Raw genomic sequence first — 19595 nt, 5'->3', positions numbered from 1 at the left:
AATTTATCTTCTTGGTGATTTGATCATTTCTGCTATGAGGAGTGCACACTGAGGGATACTTGACACTCAGTGACATGATCAGATATTCCCCAATCTGAATGCAGTCGGCTGAGAATTCCATATTGTGGTGAGGAGTGCACATTAATGCAAACTTTATACTGACATTCCATCCAGGATTTCTTTTGTATTCAGACGAGCTATTTCCAATTTCACTTCAGTCTGCTAACAATTCCATTCTATTTAGCTGAGTTTCCAAATATATGCATTTCTTGCTGACTGTTCGGGTCCGGTGTCGGCTGACGAGCAACTTTAATAGGGGGAAAATTTGTAACACCGAACGCCCAAAGAAAGAAACAAAAGAAACGACTAAAACAAAAGCACACAAGCATACTACTAATATAATTAATCAAACAATCATCACATATTACTGCTACTCACACAATAATATGCATGCACACCTAAGCACACAAATCTCGCAGAAACTCTGGTATTATGGTCTAATATGTTGTGGCGGTGTGCACGAAAATTATATCCATGTGTGGAAGGAGTTGGCGTAACCGAAGCTACACCAAGCACTGGCTGAACAGTGGCTGGATCTGGATGGATACACAGGTGAGAACGGACTTGATGATCAAGTAGCGAGACACTAAAGTCACGACCACCTCTTCATCAAGCGTACGAAGGGAATCGTACCCATCCAAAGAATGAAATGACATGGCAAGATAACAGTGGAAGGCTGGATTTATTGGTATTGCCCTTTTTTGATAACCAAGATCAGTAAGGGTTGCCAAGGGAACGAGATGGAGGGCAATGGATGATGATGTGGCCGCATCACACCGAGGAGCAGGCATGCTAAGAAAGATGGTGCAGGCGATGGACCGAGAACGATGCCACCTACACTCACAAGATTAACCGTTAGCGACAAAATAACAATCATATGCATGCTATGCGTCAAACAAATGCAACAATCAAGTGCAACAAACCAACTGGGGTCTATACCATCGCTTTCTAACGTTCGCGCGGGCTAGGGCATCCTACAGCCAGACCTGCTCTAATACCAAGCGATGTGGCACCCCGGCTCAGAGAAAACCGGAACGCCCCGTATTCCAGCCCAGAGATCGAGTAGAAGTCTTCTGGAATACGACACTGCTTAGCATAGAACAAACCAGCCTTTCTATTATTACATGAATATGATTACAAGATCTCCGATATTACAATGAATAACACCGGCACGGCGACACTACGCCATCCTCAGTTGCACTATGCAAGCAGCAGAACAACTCGAAGCAGCGGAATAACTCTAGCAGCGGAAAAACTATTGGCAGCGGAACAACGAAGACGGTGGTAAACTCCACTCTGCAGGGACTCTGGCTGGAACGCTTATCCTAGCTCGCGAACATAGGAACAACACCAAACAAGCAAGCAATCCAGGCACGACCTGCAAGCTGGCATGACACGCCAGGTCAGTACATTGAATGTACTTGCAAGCTCACAATTAACTAGAAGCATTCAAGACAAACAACAGCATGGCAATTACAGGTTAAACCGGAATTAACATGAGATCCTTATAACAACATGACATGAGCACATGATATCCAAAGTAATACTCCAAATTAATACCAGATACCATCATGAAAATAATCATAATAGCCACTAAGAATCCAAAGGCAACATGAACATGATACCGATAAAACAATATGAATATGAATCTGACGATACTAGCATGCAACATGATGACACTATATGCACTATTTATATTGTTCGGGTTATCTCGCAACCATCACACGTAGCACTTAGCAACCTCGGACATCACACGATCATCTCAGGATCAAATCAAGCTTGGTATAAACAATACCGTAGTAATCATTAAATGACCACAAGGAGCTTGATCTTTACCCATGATTCTCACACAACATCACGAATATCCAACAACTCGGTATCCTCGATACCATGGTGATCATTCTGGCGATCACAACCAAAGTAACTCATGATCCTTACGGCGATCATCACCAAATTAACTCGTGATCCTTACGGCGATCACCACCAAAGTAACTCGTGATCCTTACGGCGATCACCACCAACTTATTTCATCACCGAACCGGGGTTGTCATTAATCAAGTTATTATTAATACTGTTGACTCATGGTGGGACCGACACGAACTAGGCCCTTATCCGCGGGTGTAACACACCAGATATGATTTTCCCAATATGTACTCCAACTCTTGCCATTTCCGGCCTTAAGTTATTTTATGTTCTCGGGTTCAGGTTTCGTCTCCGTGTGTTGTTGTTGTCATGCATCTCTCATAATGTCATCATGTGCATTGCATTTGCATACGTGTTCATCTCATGCATCCGAGCATTTTCCCCGTTGTCCGTTTTGCATTCCGGCGCTCCATTCTCCTCCGGTGGTCATTTCTACCTTTCTTTCGTGTGTGGGGATTAAACATTTCCGGATTGGACCGAGACTTGCCAAGCGGCCTTGGTTTACTACCGGTAGACCGCCTGTCAAGTTTCGTACCATTTGAACTTTGTTTGATGCTCCAACGGTGAACCGAGGGACCGAAAAGGCCTCGTGTGTGTTGCAGCCCAACACCCCTCCAATTTGGCCCAAACCCACCAAAACCCTCTCCATCATCTAGAGCGTTCGATCATGATCGCGTGGCTGAAAACCGCACCTCATTTGGACACTCCTAGCTCCCTCTACCTCTATATAAAGACCACCCTCTCGAAATTCCGGATCTCCCCCGTCCAAACCCTAAAAAAATCATCTCCGCCGCCACCGGACACGTCCGGACGGCGACGGACGCGTCCGCCACCCGCCGCCGCCAATCCTGGGGCGCCACGTGTCCCCGCGCACCCCACATCACCGCCCCGCGCCGCCGGCCCGGGCAGGCCCATCGCCGGCCCCCGAGGCCCGCGCGCCCCGCCGCCTCTCCACTCGCCCACCGCCATCCGCCGCCTCCCCGCCGGCGTTCGTCCGCCTCCATGCCGGTGGTTGTCACTTCGCCGGAAGCCGGCGCCGCCCGCTCCTCCTCCGGCGGCCGGACCTTCCCCGCCGCCATCGCCGACCACCGCCATCGCCACCGCCGCCCCGGCCGTCTTCCCCTCCTCCGGCGGCCTCCAACGACTCCGGCGAGCCCCAAGCTCCCCGACGAACTTCGGCACCCGCGCCACTGCTACAGTACACGCGGGCCGGATCTAGATCTGGGATTTGTATCGGTTGACTTTTTGCCCAAAACCCTAATCATTTTTCTATTTTCATCATGTTGTATATCCGCATCCGTAGCTCCGTTTTGGGCATATAGCATATCAAAATGTTCGTCTCAAAGAGTACATCATTTCATCTCATTGCATCATTTTCATTTGAGTTCATCTTGATGCCCGAAATGCTGTTGGAAGAGTGCTATTTGAGATAATTGTCAGATCTGCTGCTCCAATTAGATATTTATCATTTTTGCCATGATTATTGTGTGCATGATATGCCCTGAGCTCTACATGTGTTTTGTTATATGTTTTGCCATCTATCCAGAGGTGCAACCCATGTATTTGTGTGATGTGTGTGGTGACTAGCACAAGCTTGCAAAGTGGTGCATTCGTTAATGCTGATTTCAGGGACTTAGCATTTCCACTAAGTCCTTGACCTGTTTATCTCAATATGCCATATGGTCATGTTGTTTCCTAGTGATCTGTGCCTCTTTTGAGGATGATCAGTAAGGATGATTTGTTAATATTGTAGTGCTCTATCCATCCATCTCTTTGTTTGCAATTATGGAGCACCCTAGCTTGAGTCAATTGAGCTCTACTTTTGCTATTTTGTGAATCTGGGCACATTGTCTACTTGTTAGCGATTTTGCCGAGGATGTTGTAGTTGATCCGTGCATGCTATGTTATTATTCTTGCCATGTCTAGCTTGTATAATGTGTATTCTTGATGGGTGTATACTTAGATTGTCATGACTTGCTCTGTAGTGAGTGCATCGAGCTCGTAAACATGCCTACTTGATATCTGTTTTGCATGTTCCAGTTTTTCACTAAGTCTGTGGACTGTTTATGTTTTTGCCATGTTCACATGCTTGCAAATGTATTTTCTGATCCCTTTTGGCTCAAGGTCACTAAGGGACTTTTGTTAAGCTCTTCGAGTAGCTCCATGCCATGCTTTACTTTGCCATGTTTAGGTCCCGTAGCATATAGTTTTCATGCTCCAAAGTGTGCTACCTGATCTGAAATTCCAGACAAGTGTTAATTTCACTAAGTCTGAAATCTGTTTGCCAAATGCATTTTTGCCATGCTTGTTTGAACCTGTTAATGGATGAATTGGCCGTAGCTCAGTGTTCATCTTTTGTTAAGAATCATGTATGGATATCTGCCATGTATTTTGTTGTCATGTTTGAGTGCTGCAGCAGGTTCATCTTGTTGCATTTAGATGGCTACTTGTTATATATCGCAGACCGGTGCCATATTTGAATTGCTTGCCATTTCCAAACCGTGACTCCGATTCCGGCATTCTTTATATCGTTTTCAAGCGATTTCATCTCACCTTTCCAGTGGCACACTTGGAATTCCAAGTTTAGGCCAGGTTCATTCATTCCTTGTCAAATCTTGCATATGCATCACATATCGCATCCCGCATAGCATACCATCTTTGCATCATATTGTTTGAGCTTTGCACGTGGTTGATTGTGTCCTTGTTGCTTGTTTGTCTTGTTTGGGTAGAGCCGGGAGACGAGTTCGCTAACGAGGAGCCCGTTGAGTTTGCTTTCGAGGATCCAGTCAACTCTAACAACTATGCAGGCAAGATGATCATACCCTCGAAATCACTACTATCTTTGCTTTGCTAGATGCTCGCTCTTTTGCTATGCCTATGCTATGATGCCTACCACTTGCTTATCATGCCTCCCAAATTGCCATGTCAAACCTCTAACCCACCATGTCCTAGCAAACCGTTGATTGGCTATGTTACCGCTTTGCTTAGCCCCTCTTATAGCGTTACTAGTTGCAGGTGAAGATTGGAGACCGTTCCTTGTTGGAACATTATTTACTTGTTGGGATATCATTATATTGCCCTGTTATCTTAATGCATCTATATACTTGGTAAAGGGTGGAAGGCTCGACCTCTCGCCTAGTGTTTTGTTCCACTCTTGCCGCCCTAGTTTCCATCATATCGGTGTTATGTTCCCGGATTTTGCGTTCCTTACGCGGTTGGGTGATAATGGGAACCCCTTGATAGTTCGCCTTGATTAAATCTTTTCCAGCAATTCCCAACCTTGGTTTTACCATTTGCCTCCTAGCCTTTTTCCCTTGGGTTTCCGGAGCCCGAGGGTCATCTTATTTAAACCCCCCCCCCGGGCCAGTGCTCCTCTGAGTGTTGGTCCTCCTGTCAGCTGTCGGTGGCCACCAGGGGCAACTCTGGGCTGGCCTACCCGTACCTAAGACAATCTGAGTGTGCCCTGAGAATGAGATATATGCAGCTCCTATCGGGATTTGTCGGCACATTCGGGCGGTGTTGCTGGATTTGTTTTAACTTGTCGAAGTGTCTTGTAGAACCGGGATATCGAGTCTGATCGGAACGTCTCGGGAGAAGGTCTATTCCTTCGTTGACCGTGAGAGCTTGTCATGGGCTAAGTTGGGACTCCCCTGCAGGGATTTGAACTTTCGAAAGCCGTGCCCGCGGTTATGGGCAGATGGGAATTTGTTAATGTCCGGTTGTAGATAACTTGAACCTTAACTTAATTAAAATGAACCAACTGTGTGAGTGACCGTGAGGGTCTCTTCTCGGCGGAGTCCGGAAAGTGAACACGGTGTTGGAGTAATGCTTGCCGGAGGTTGCTCTCTAGTTATTCGTTCGTGCTTTGCCTCCTCTTCTCGCTCTCTTTTGCGAACAGGTTAGCCACCATATATGCTAGTCGCTTGCAGCAGCCCCACATATTTACCTTGCCTTACCTATAAGCTTAAATAGTCTTGATCGCGAGGGTGCGAGATTGCTGAGTCCCTATGGCTCACAGATTACTTCCAAACCAGATGCAGGGCCTGATGACTCTGTTCCAGATGACGCGCTTGAGCTCAAGTGGGAGTTCGACGAGGACTCACACCGTTACTATGTGTCTTTCCCTGATGATCAGTAGTGGTGCCCGGTTGGGGCGATCGGGACCGTGTCGCATGTTGGGTTTATCTTTTATTTTGGCGCCGTAGATATTCATGTACTTTGATTGACGTGGCGAGTGAAAGTCGACTATGTATCTTCCCTTTTATTATCTATATTACATGGGATGTTGTGAAGATTGCCTAACTTGTGACATTGCTTTCAATGCGGTTATGCCTCTAAGTCGTGCCTCGACACGTGGGAGATATAGCCGCATCGAGGGCGTTACAGCGGGCGCGGCTATCAATAGATTTAATATACACTCTGCAAAGGTAGCACACTGTACCCACACCACGGAACCCATGGCCTTGCACTCCCATTCGGGTGGACCAACGGCGTTCCGACAAAACCAATCTACTGCGGTGACACTCTCCCGGCCACTCCGACCCACTCCCAACTGGGCTAGTCCTAGGTGGCCCCGTGTCTACCAAAGACACCCTGACCACCGTCGTGGTCAAAAATCCCTCACGGGGACCAGATCCATAAAAATAAAAACAACGGGCACACAAGGTTATGTCCGCCTACCTGATCAGTGTAAGCACGCCCATAACCTTCCCTCATGGGAGGCATCGGCGAGATGCACGACAATAGACCTAGTTAGGACCTTACCCATACGGTAAGTGTGGTTGCACTGGTCAGTTTCGATATGGTGGCACCATGACTCAGCCAACAGTTGTTCAAGTTCAATTAAATCCGGTTAAACTTGAATGCAATATGCTGAGCCATGATAAAATAACATGATGCAATGACAATGCATGAGAATAATATCAACATAAGCACGGGATGCAACATAACTGTCCATCATATCAACTATGAAATAATCTCCAACTGAACATGGCATAATGATGAGCATAAATATTACAAGTGCAACACTACTCATAGTATAACATAACATGACCACTAGCATCAACCATAAATAACATGCAAGAACTTATCAATAACATCACCGAGTAACACTTAACCAACTAACTGCAAAGGAACAACGCCTATTAACAGTACTCGGTAACCGACGTTAGTCATGCACCGAAGAGCATGACCAACCCAACATGTACTACTATCAAGCATGGCAATATGAAAGTAATACTAGCAACTAGCAGGGTAGGATAACCAGGTGCATAACAACATAGCAAACAAGTAAGCACAATCCTAGAAGCATTTCCGAAACAACGATAACCATATTTTAAACAAGCAATCATTTAATAAATATTCAAGTTTAAAACCATGGCTACTACATAACTATCATGCAAGTGGGTATTGTGGCTTGCCTGGGGATGAAGAAGGCACCGGTGGGAAGTGCGGTGAAGCCGCGGAAAGATTTGCCGGAAACAGTTCTCTCTCGGAGGGGCTGCTTATGTGCAAGGGCAAAAAAGGTCATTTTCACAGTGTCAAACCAAAGTGAAAATGAAACCAACAGAACGGGCTCGACGAGACGAAGAAGTGGGCTTTGGATTCACCTCATTTGGAGTTGTTGTTAAAAAGATATGAAGGGTTGAAGTTCAGGGACTTTTCTGCAAAAATATCATCACAAACAAGTCCCTGAGTGGATAAGGCAGAAGCACAAATTAGAAATACGCTTTCTGACTAAGAAAACGTAGTTTGGGCTGAAACAGAGAGGAATACGCTTTCAGAATAACGAAAACGTACTCTGAGCTGAAGCAGAGGGAAAATGCGCTTTCGATTTGGTGAAAGCGTATTTCATGAAATGCGTGGCCACTTATCCACGTCAGCGCCAGGGTCAACCCCTCATGCGGCTGAGGGTGGGTCGGGGCGACGCGGGGCCCGCCTGGCAGGTTCTTCGTCTTCAACCTCCCCTGATCCCGCGCGGCAGAGAGTAGTGTCAGCCCCGACGGCGATAGGCGGTGACTCCGGCCACCGTTCGGGCCGTGCCACCTACCGGCATGATCAGCAGGCCGAGCCGAGCCACCCTTGACCATCTAGACATCCGGAGGAGGTCGGCGTCAAGGAGAGCCACGGTTGTAGTGGACGGGGCTTCGACCGGAAGTTGAGGACGAGGTCATGGCGACTCCAGCGATGAACGGAGAGTCGAGGGGGAGGCTCTGGTGGCTGGGTGATCTACTAGAGGTGGTGGAAGAGAGAACAGGGCTCGGAGTCGCCGGAATCGGAGTGAGTAGAGGCGGCGGCCATGGCGGCGATGGTGGGCGCAGAGAGCTTTAGAAGCTCGGGCGAGTGGATGGGGAGGGGAGTGGAGTGCGGGGAGGCCAGTGGTGTGCTCGAACGGCTCGGGGAAAGGCCTATTTATAGGCGGGGCGAGGACTTGCCGCGCTGGCATCACCGTGGACACGCGGCCGGCGCCGCGGACGCGTGTGCACGTGCTCAAGCTCGAAGGTAGACAATGGGGGAGGCACAGGGGAGAGCTTCACGGGGCATAGGCGACCAAGGGAGCGCAGAGAGAAGGATCCGAACGCCATTAATGCCTTGTCGGCATTGTGTGCTCATGGACGCGCGGCGTCTTGCGTCGGTGAGGAAGAGGACGGAGGGGTAGAGGGGTCCAGCAGAACGGCGACGACGTGGGATAGCTGTGAGACATGCTCACGAGCTTGAAGACGCCGAGAGGAGGAAGGGGTCGAGCACAAACAGCCACTGGACGCGCGCACTGCACACAGAGCGCATCCACAGACACGCCATTGTCGTGGTCACCATTTGCAATGGCATGTAGTGGTAGAAATGGGTTGCAAATTGTTGTCTAGGGGTAAGTCTCTCCTGGTTAAGTGGTAACTGAGGTGGTAGATCGATGAAAACTACCCTGGTTAAAAGGTAAATGAGGTCTGAAGTTTACTGTAGTAAACTTGATCATGTACTGCTGCTCAACAGAGACTTGATTGAGGTCAATGGAGTTGTCTGGTAGATTGAGGTAAAGAAGGACTTACATCCTAGTAATTTTGAGAAGAATTGGACCACTAATTAATATAGTTGCTTTACAACTAAGTAATCTGGTCCAGAATGAAGATCATGATGATGCTCTCAAATGGAGGAGTCACTTGAGCTAAACTTTGGCAAGGCAAGCTTATTTGTCCATATGAAGATGCTGCAAAAGGTTTCATACCAGTTGGATAAACCAAAATGGTACTTCCTTCACAAACATTTCCACTGACCGGAAACTTGCAAAAATTCTAGAGGACAAATGGCTTGATGAAACATGCCCAAAATGGGTGGAGGTAAGTTATATGGATAACAGAAGGCCTAGAAAAATTGGCAGCCATAATGGAGTAAGATACAATATACTTGCTTCACAAACTAAAATTTTGGACAGAACCAAAGAATTGATGGTGAGATCACATGGAGGCATGACATGATCTCTACTTCGGTGGAGAGTGATGATTTGGTTATATGAGGGATCATGCAAAATGGCAGCTCATTTGGATATGCCTAGCTTGTACTTCCTTAACAACTAGTTCCCTCAGACATGAACTTTGGAAAATCATAATTAAATAATTACTAGGCAAATGAGGTTGCACTTTGGCATGTGGCAATTATATGGACAGGAAAAGGTGTCCAAGGAGTTTGAGGTCAATTGGGAAAAGGAAAATAGCACTTGCTTCACATTCTGCCATTCAGGACAGAATAGGAAATGAATTAATTGAGCATGATGATAAACATGACAAATAAAATATTTTGTCATATTTGAGAAAGATATGACCCAAACAATTTATGAGAGTTATTTGGGAATTTTAGGAGTGATGAAAATAAAGATCGCTTCACAACCTAGGGCAAATTGGGTTATTCCTTTAATAGAAAAGGAATATTCCCAATAAAAAAGAATATTGGGATTTGGGCTAGGATGAAATTGACAGGGTCTAGGAATGGAGTTGGGTATGACAAGCCACTCTAGAAGCAAAGAAGAGGGCATCTTCTTCAGTTTCCAGACCTCAAAGCCACGGAAAAAGAAAACTCAAGCAAAAACCTCAAAAAAACAAAAGAAAAAGAAAGGGCCAAAAATCAGGCTGTCACAATCACCGCCACCTGCTAGTCTCAGAGGAGGACGACAGCGTCTTCCTCTTGATCGTGGGCACCGGCGAGGCCCGCGCAGACCGCCGCCCCGTCTCTGTAATGTGCATCAGGGGCGTCGCCGCTGACGCTGACACTCACACGAGGCCGATGTACGGGTGCGTGGTCAGTGTTACTACCCCTTCGGGTCGCGTGGGCGGTGACACCGGCCTCATCGAACGGACTTGGACTTTGGGGAGCTGGGACTATCCTGCCAATGTGGACTTGGAAAACCCATGGCATCCTTTACCCGCCGACGTGGTGCATGGGGACTCCAAGGAGGTTCACCTGGACATACACATTATCAAGTTAAATGTTGATCATTAGTCTTCGCTCAATGTAATCCGCTGTCTAAGCATGTGGAGACTTCCATGCAGGATCTTGCTCTATTGGAGTATCGCACATGAATAAAAGTGTATCCGTTTATGGTTTAGTCTAGAATCTTCCATGTATGAATTTTTACTACAGTACTGGTGAAAGACTTACGATGAACCATTTCTTACATCTGCTCTGCCCGCTTGCAAGTCATCCTGATTTAATCCCTCCGTCTAGGTGTATAAGGGCATGGTTAATATTACTTAATAGTATAGCCAACTGTTGACTATAATAAAGTGACATGTCATCTGTAGCCAACATGTATAACAATCGATACTCAAAAACTAATTCTTAAAGATCATTTCTTGCAAAGCACAATAAGTGTTATTTCTTCACAAGTTTTGGATGCAGGTTGAACAGTTGAACGCTTTTGTTTGCAAAAGATACCTTTTTATCTATTTCACCCGGATGTTTGTGAGCTCTAGAGATGAAATAATATCCGAAGAAACCTATCGATACCCGTTACACATGAGATGACCCCCACATCCTTTGTCAAAATAAACAACTCCCCGATTAATGCATTTCACTCTTCGGTGCAATGCACGGGCACCTTACTACTATAGATTAGTACGACCAAAAATTGAACTAACGTTATATATAGTACGATAAATGCTGATGCATGTCACCTAAAATTATATCATTCAAAACTATGTTCAAATACGAATCCAACGATATAGTTTTTGTTGACATGCACTAACATTTTGTCAGTTAAATCTTCAGTCAAATTCAATGGGGGACTAATAAACCACGACCGGTGTAGTACAAGTGTAGAGGGCAACGCTGCACGGGAGTCTCACCTCTCACCCCGCTCGTGGCGCGGCAGTAAAGCCGTAATATCACAAAACCCAACCACTCCCAGTAATAAGTGGCCTGGTAAAATAAACGGACAAGCTGCTACGTCTTGAGCTTGCGTTGGTTTTCCCCGAAGAGGAAGGGATGATGCAGTAGAGTAGCATAAGTATTTCCCTCAGTTTTTGAGAACCAAGGTATCAATCCAGTAGGAGGCCACGCTCAAGTCCCGCGTACCTGCACAAAACGATAGCTACTCGCAACCAACGCGATTAGGGGTTGTCAAGCCCTTCAGGGTCACTTACGAGAGTGAGATCTGATAGATAGAATATTTTTGGTATTTTTGGTATAAAGATGCAAAGTAAAAAGTAAAGGAAAGGTAAATAGCAAAACAATATTAAAGTGATGGAGATTGATATGATGAGAATAGACCCGGGGGCCATAGGTTTCACTAGTGGCTTCTCTCAAGAGCATAAGTATTCTACGGTGGGTGAACAAATTACTGTTGAGCAATTGACAGAATTGAGCATAATTATGAGAATATCTAGGCATGATCATGTATATAGGCATCACGTCCGTGACAAGTAGACCGAAACGATTCTGCATCTACTACTATTACTCCACTCATCGACCGCTATCCAGCATGCATCTAGAGTATTAAGTTAAAAACAGAGTAACGCCTTAAGCAAGATGACATGATGTAGAGAGATAAATTCATGCAATATGAAATAAACCCCATCTTGTTATCCTCGATGGCAACGATGCAATACGTGCCTTGCTGTCCCTTCTGTCACTGGGAAAGGACACCGCAAGATCGAACCCAAAGCTAAGCACTTCTCCCATGGCAAGAACTACCAATCTAGTTGGCCAAACCAACCGGATAATCCGAAGAGACTTGCAAAGATAACCATTCATACATAAAAGAATTTAGAGAAGATTCAAATATTATTCATAGATAAACTTGATCATAAACCCACAATTCATCGATCTCAACAAACACACCGCAAAAAGAAGATTACATCGAATAGATCTCCACGAGAAAGGGGGAGAACTTTGTATTGAGATTCAAAGAGAGAGAAGAAGCCATCCAGCTACTAACTATGGACCCGAAGGTCTGAGGTAAACTACTCACAATTCATCGGAGAGGCTAGGATGATGTAGAAGCCCTCTGTGATGACGGCCCTCTTCCGGTGGAGCTCCGGAACAGGCCCCAAGATGGGATCTCGTGGATACGGAAAGTTGCGATGGTGGAATTAGGTTTTTGGCTCCTGTTCTGATTGTTTGGGGGTATGTGTGTATCTATAGGAGGAAGAAGTACGCCGGAGGAGCAACGAGGGGCCCACGAGGCAGGGGGCGCGCCCCCCACCCTTGTGACCGCCTCTTTTATTCCTTGGAGCAGGGTCCAAGTCTCCTGGATCACGTTCGGTGAGAAAATCACGTTCCCGAAGATTTTATTCCGTTTGGACTCCGTTTGATATTCTGTTTCTTCGAAACACTGAAATAGGCAAAAAATAGCAATTCTGGGTTGGGCCTCCGGTTAATAGGTTAGTCCCAAAAATAATATAAAAGTGGAAAATAAAGCCCAATATAGTCCAAAACAGTAGATAATGTAGCATGGAGCAATCAAAAATTATAGATACGTTGGAGACGTATCACAAGCAACCATCACATCCCTCCGTCTTTTTTGCATTTCATCTCTCTACATTTACTTTCTCCGGTTCATCTCGCACACTCGATCCCTAGCTACTACTCCTAGGGCCAGTTCTTTTGGCGGCTTCCCCAGCTTTTCCCACAAGACTAGTCACAGTGGAGAGTAACAATAAGGCGCCTCACTCATTTATTTGGGCTTCTAAACTACTACTCTGTCCTGGTTTATTCCTCACCATTGTAATTTGTGCTAAATTTTGATCAAAGATTTAACTGGTTTATTCCTCACCATTGTAATCCCTCCGTCTAGGTGTGTAAGTCATCTTACGAAAACCAAATAATTCCAAAACACTTAGGCGCGATGCATTAAATTCTACCTCATTTCTTGTTTCTTGACATATCAACCAATAAGATATAAAGAGTGTGCATGCTTTTAATGACTTGAGATATCAAGCACGACATGCAGTGGTTAGTTCATTGCATGCAATACTATTAATTAGCAAATAAACATTAACATTTCTCGTTTTCTCCTCCTCCTTGGTCATGGTGCACAGTCCTAAGATGACTTACTCACCTAGACGGATGGAGTAGTGCATGTGACATGCATTAACATTTCATTAGTTAAATTTATGATCAAAATTTGACATAGATTACAATGGGGACCAATAAACGAGGACGGAGGTAGTAGTTATGGGATTACTAATCTAGAAACCTAAAAGAACTGACCCCTGGTACTCCTACTAGTAGTAGTACTCAAGTTGGAATTCCAGTTGCACGGCACAACTTGTTAGGCAAAAAATTCGATACAGGGTGTAGGAAGCGGTTTGGGAATTTGCATGCCTTTCCAACCAGTGAGATACTCCGTACAAAGTATGACAGAGAAATAACCACAGAGAAGGAAGCTAAAAGTAAACAATCAAATGAGCATTTTTGCATTTGTTTTGCATTGAATCGTTTGACAAGCTTGACTAGTGATGTTTTTCTACTTTTACAAAACAGCATCGTAATGTTAAAACATGCATTTGCACGTACATAAGTAATAGTAGTACTCCCTCCGTCTAGGTGTATAAGTCTTCCCTCCTTCTTGGTCATGGTGCACAACCAAAGATGACTTATTGACTTGGACGGAGGGAGTAGCATAGTCTACAAGCATATATCAAGAGAGACGTGTAGTGCGATAGTATATAGTAAAGTTTGTGATATATGCATGTACTTGCAAAATGCGTACGAATACACAAGGTTTCCAAACTTTCCCTTTTACATACTTAATTAAGGACGCTAAAAATTCCTGAACGTTTAGGATTTATCATTTGCGTCCCAAAACTAATGAGATCGCCTTACGAAACAAAAAATATACTCCTCCTAAAAGCCACAACGCTCGCAGGAGCGCTTGCGGCGCGCCACGAGTGCCCTGGTGCGCGTCCGTTTCCCAGCGCGCCGGCACAACGCCTCTTCCTCAGCCTTGCAACTCGCGAGGTGCTGATTGGCGGCTTGCCGGTGGGCGAGCGCGATCTCACTCGTGTGGTGATCCGGCGCCAACATGTACTCCTCCTCGCTGGAAGCATGCACCCGGTCCATGTACCGCCAAGCGTAGATGAGGTGCTTGGGCCCAACTGCACTCAGGGTGTCGGCACGGGCGTCCTCCGCCACCCTCACGGCCCTCACACAAGCCTTCTGCCAAAGAGCCAATTGCCTGACTCTCTCGGACACGACATAGGCCTCCCAGGTAGCTTGTTCCGCGGTGCACTTCTCTTCCTCGGCCTTCTTCTCCGCCTCTATTTTGTCACGCTCTGCTGGAGGCAAAGCCTCCCACAAGGCGACATCCATTTCTTTCCAAAGCTCCTCAAGGCTGGGGGGGGGGGCTCGGCGGGCGGCGCGGTGTTCTCCTCGTAGCGGGGAGCCGACACGTCCTCCGGCGCGCATACTGGCGAGATTGGGAACACTGATGCGTCCACCTCGACGCGTCGCGGCGAGGAGCAGAACACCGACGCGTCCTCCTCGACTAGTGGCAGCGAGGAACGAAACGGCGACGCGTCGCGTCGCAGCGAGGAGCGGAACACCGACGCGTCCTCCTCGACTAGTGGCGGCGAGGAACAGAACGGCGATGCGTCGCATAGTGGCGAGGAGCGGAACACCGACGCGTCCTCCTCGACTAGTGGCGGCGAGGAACAGAATGGCGATGCGTGACCGTCTGCGCGGTGCAGCGAGGGGCTCCTAGGGCTTGGGAGGGGCGATGCCATGGTGGTCGACGTGAGAGGGAGGGGGAGGAGATAGCGATGAACGTGAACATGAGGGGGAGGAGATAGCGATGTCGTGGGAGGCGTAGTATTTATAGCGAGCAATGTCACACCTACATAAGATATGGACTGAGCTGCACTGACTTAATTGCAGGTCTAGTTGTGTCACTGACATGTGGGCCAGAGCCCTGTTGGGCCCATATGTCAGTGACCCAATGCACCTGCAGTTAAGTAACAGCTACGTGGGCATATTTGTTTGAGTAAATTACGGGGGAGCGAAGGGGTGGAAATATTGTTGGTCACAACGGATTGGACGAGCGTGGGGGAGGAGAGTCATGCATGGAGGGAGAAGGAGAGTTTGGCAGGCATATTGTTTCCACACATGGAGAGGAAAAGATTTGGAGACGAACGGGCTTCTTGCAGGTATGGGGAACGGTGCATAATAAGTCATCTTGCATGCCGGGCTAGGTATAGTCTCAAGTCATTAAAAACATACACGCCCCACACATGTTCATATTTTAAGGTGCACTAAATTATTGCATGCGATGATTAAGGCTGGCCATAATGGTGGTATCTTAGCTGGTATCATGCACACGGGAATAGCAAACATGCTGATGTGGCAAAGAATTAAAGAAGAGAGGGGGGTTAGAGTAACTAGTGTTCATGCATGCATTGGTAAACACATTTTTTGTGAAGAATGACAACACTAGTTGAGTACTTTTGCAGACTTCAAAAACTATTCCACCGCCTCTACTATCTTGCTAAGAGTAGGTGAAATTTTTGAATTGAGCCCTTTAAACTAGAAGGGAGGTAGTTGTACTCTAATAGCTAACCTTGTTGTGATGACAAGATAGGACATGGCACGCACCTGGACGGAGGAACTAGTCTGCATTGTGCATTTAAGTTTTGTCTGAAGTCAATGTACCTCTACTTTCACCAGACTTATAGAAAAATGTGTCAACATTCACAATGTCAAATCAATATTTTTACACTCATTATAAAACGTAGTTCTTATACTCATTATAATCAGTATTGTAGATATTGATATTTTTAGTATAAATTTGGTCGTGGGATTTCATTGATGCCTGTCAAAGCATGGAGGAAGCGGAGCTTAGGGATTGCATTGTCGGTCTCTACATAGGTATTTCTCTTCATAATCCTGTAATTTTAGAGACTGATTGCGCTTTTGTGGTAGCATCTCTTGCATTGGGGGACTATGACAGGTCTGCTATGCGTGACCTAAAGATGAAAGCGTTGAGCATCTCGAAGTTGATCAACAATCTTCAATTGTCAAAGATTAGCCGTTCGGCCAATAAGGTGGCACACTAAATCACTAAGTATAGCTTTGACAATAGATTAGATGGTATTCTTGTAAATAACGTACTGCCCTGTGTGGTGAATATTGTATCGAATGAGTGTACTGGTGTGGCTGGTTAATTAATATAAGGTGGTGTTCAAAAAAAGTATAAATTTGGTCAAACACTTTGCAAATGGTTGGTGTGAGTAAAAAGGACCAGAGGGAGTATCATGCATGCGGAGTAGGCAAAAAAATTGCTTGTCTAAAAAAAGGCAAAAAAATTGCTCATTTATAGCCGGTCGAAGTCTCAAAGGGCGTGACCACGCGAGGGAGGCGAAGGTTGTGGGAGGCACGACGTTTGACGGAATTAAGTGAAGTTACATCCACGCGCCGTCATGGCGTGCGAACAGGCAGAAGCTATACCGTCAGGCCTACAATATGGGTCTAGTAGACATGACATCTAGTGGGTCCCGCATAGTTCTCAAGAACTCTTTGGGGGCTTGCAGCCGTTTATCCACTGGGCAAGCCAGCAACCCCACACCGTTCGCACGCCCTACTCGTCCCCGTCTTCTACCTTACAACAGTTCGCTCCCAGTCGTCCCGTCCTTTCACATTAGTTCGCTCCCAGTTTTTTTTGCGGGGTACAACAGTTCAACTTCTCCTACCCCTCCTCCAAAATCCATGGCCTCCCAAATCTCCATGGTCGCCGCTGAGTACCAGGTTAGAGCTATCACCGGCGATTAGTTCATCGTCATCTACACACGTGGATCCGAGACAGTGAAAGCATGGCTTGCTCACTTCCTACGCATGTTCAACAGTTCAACGGATGAGTGGGTCGCTAGGCTAGATGTTGAGTACACCACAGTCCTGGGACGAGAGAAGGATCTAAAGGACGAAGAGAGGAAGAAGCCTGGCGTGATCTAGGTTTGCGTACATAACGTTTGCTTGGTCTACCACATATGCCATGCCGACGTTGAGTGCCAGGATTTTAAGAACTTCCTCAAGGACAAAAGAGTGAAATTCGTTACTGTAGGCTTTAAGAACGACAGGGATGTCCTGCGTCAGATAGGTCTCATTGTAGGCCAACCCTTCGATCTCCAGAAGGCAAGCCTGGTGTCCTCCTCTCAACCTTCAATGCTGACCCTGGCAGCAGCCATGATTAATCCTTCGTACTCTAAACTGAAGAAACCTCATCACGAGTTTCATCATGCATGGGAGTCGAAGACATTAGATGAAAATCACATCCTATACGCAGCAATGGATGCCTACCTTTGTTTAAATATCTACAAGGGTTGGATGAAGAAGCAGAGCCCAGTGTCCGGTTCAAGCAAAGAAGCATCGGTGAAGAGGAAGAGGAAGAGAGACGAGGACGAAGTCAAGGACGTGGACTCGGACTCCGAGTAGGTGGCAGTGTCGTCGCTCATGTTGGTTCTACTACAGTGTCAAGCGGACTAGTTGCTTAGTTTATTTTCAAGGGTGTGTTGTGCTGAGGCCCCAGCAGAACTATGTTTATGTTCTTTCTCGTTATTTGAACTCTTTAGTACATACAGTAGTACTAGTACTATGTCTTACTACTGTTCTTCTTGCAGTTGGTACTACTGCTCGTATCTTCGTGTTCCTACTGTACTTAATACGTTCGTACTGGTAGTATAATTTGGGTCAGTCGATTTGTGAAAGAAGTTCGACGGAGCGAAGGAAGAAGACGGCAGAAGAGGTGGAAGAAGCCCTTCTAGCCATCCATGTTGCATCAAACGGCTCACATGAGTCGACTGACCCAAATTTCTCCTTCAGATTGCAGGATCCACGTGGCATTCAAGGTCTTGAAGGTAGATTCCGCGTCAGCACCCGGTTTGCGGGCTCGACGCGCGCGCGACCGGCTTCCGCCGCGACAGCCACCATGCGCGCCTCCTCCGCTTGGGCAGAGACGACAATGACATGCTAGTTCCTCCTCGCCGGCGTGCTGGAGCACGCGCTTGTCCTCCTCTTCGTACGCTGCGTGCATAGACGCGGCTCCACCAGCTGCTCGCGTGCTTGGCAGCGCGGCGGCATCACGAGGAGGGACTGCAGACGACATGAGCGAGCGAGCCTTCGGCTTCATGGCACAGGGATGGCGGCGACATGGCAGTGATGGACGAGAAATTGTTGGCCAGAGCAAGAGGGCACCGGCATGCGCAACGGTGGCAGCGGCATATTGATGAGTGCGCGTGTGGGAGCTTACTTTAGTTTTACATGTATCCAACTGTCGGGGGGTGCTGATTCCACCAACACCTATGGGGACAGGGCCCCTTTCGGTTCGGTGGGAGGCGGAGAGCGCACAAAGAGCGGATCGAGGCAGTGCACGCGGGCGATTTTACCCAGCTTCGTGCCGCACGGATGCGTAAAACCCTACTGCTGCTTGTTTGTGTATATTGGATTCCTGCTCAGGAGCGATGGACGCTGCCAGACTGAGCGTGGGAGTGTTCCTGGTGTTGAATGAGCCGAACTGGCCGAACCTCCTCTACATTGCGCTTGGGCCTCCTTTTATACTTTCAAGGGGGCACCGACAGGTGGCAACATAGACTTAGAAGGGTAAAAATGGAAAAGGATGTGGTAGGTGCAGCTACCGCTACTGTGGATACAGTGCGCCCTACCTAACTCTGACGGCAGGGGACAAGAGCATTAAATGCCTATCTGAGTCTCCTAAACAGTGCAAAAGGTGACCGTTAGGAGCGCCACCGTTTGCCACGATGGGCTTCTCTTCATCTCCGCTTGCCACCACGTACCCCTAGCTGCACGGCCTCCTGCCACGTGTGCTTGGGAGAGTCCCAGAGCAACACGTTAGCAGGTGTGCTGGAGCGCGGGCACGAAGTGGGGGTTTCTCGCGGCAAGCTCCTTGCCGCGGCCGTCGTCTTGTCGCGTCCGGAAGCTTGTCGCTCGCCGGATCTTGCCGGGACGCAGGGCGCGTCGCGGCAAGCTTTCTTGGTATGCCTTGAGTGGCCTTCCCGGCAAGCTCCTCTTGCCGGGGCCTTGTCTCTTCCCGGCAAGCTCCTCTTGCCGGGGCCTGGGTTGGCCTTCCCAGCAAGCTCCTCTTGCCGAGGCCTTGGTTTGAGTACTTTGTTCTTGAATGG

The sequence above is a fragment of the Triticum aestivum genome, chromosome 5A, assembly GCF_018294505.1.
Source record: "Triticum aestivum cultivar Chinese Spring chromosome 5A, IWGSC CS RefSeq v2.1, whole genome shotgun sequence".
Lineage (NCBI taxonomy): Eukaryota > Viridiplantae > Streptophyta > Magnoliopsida > Poales > Poaceae > Triticum > Triticum aestivum.
Note: the sequence above shows the minus strand (reverse complement) of the source record.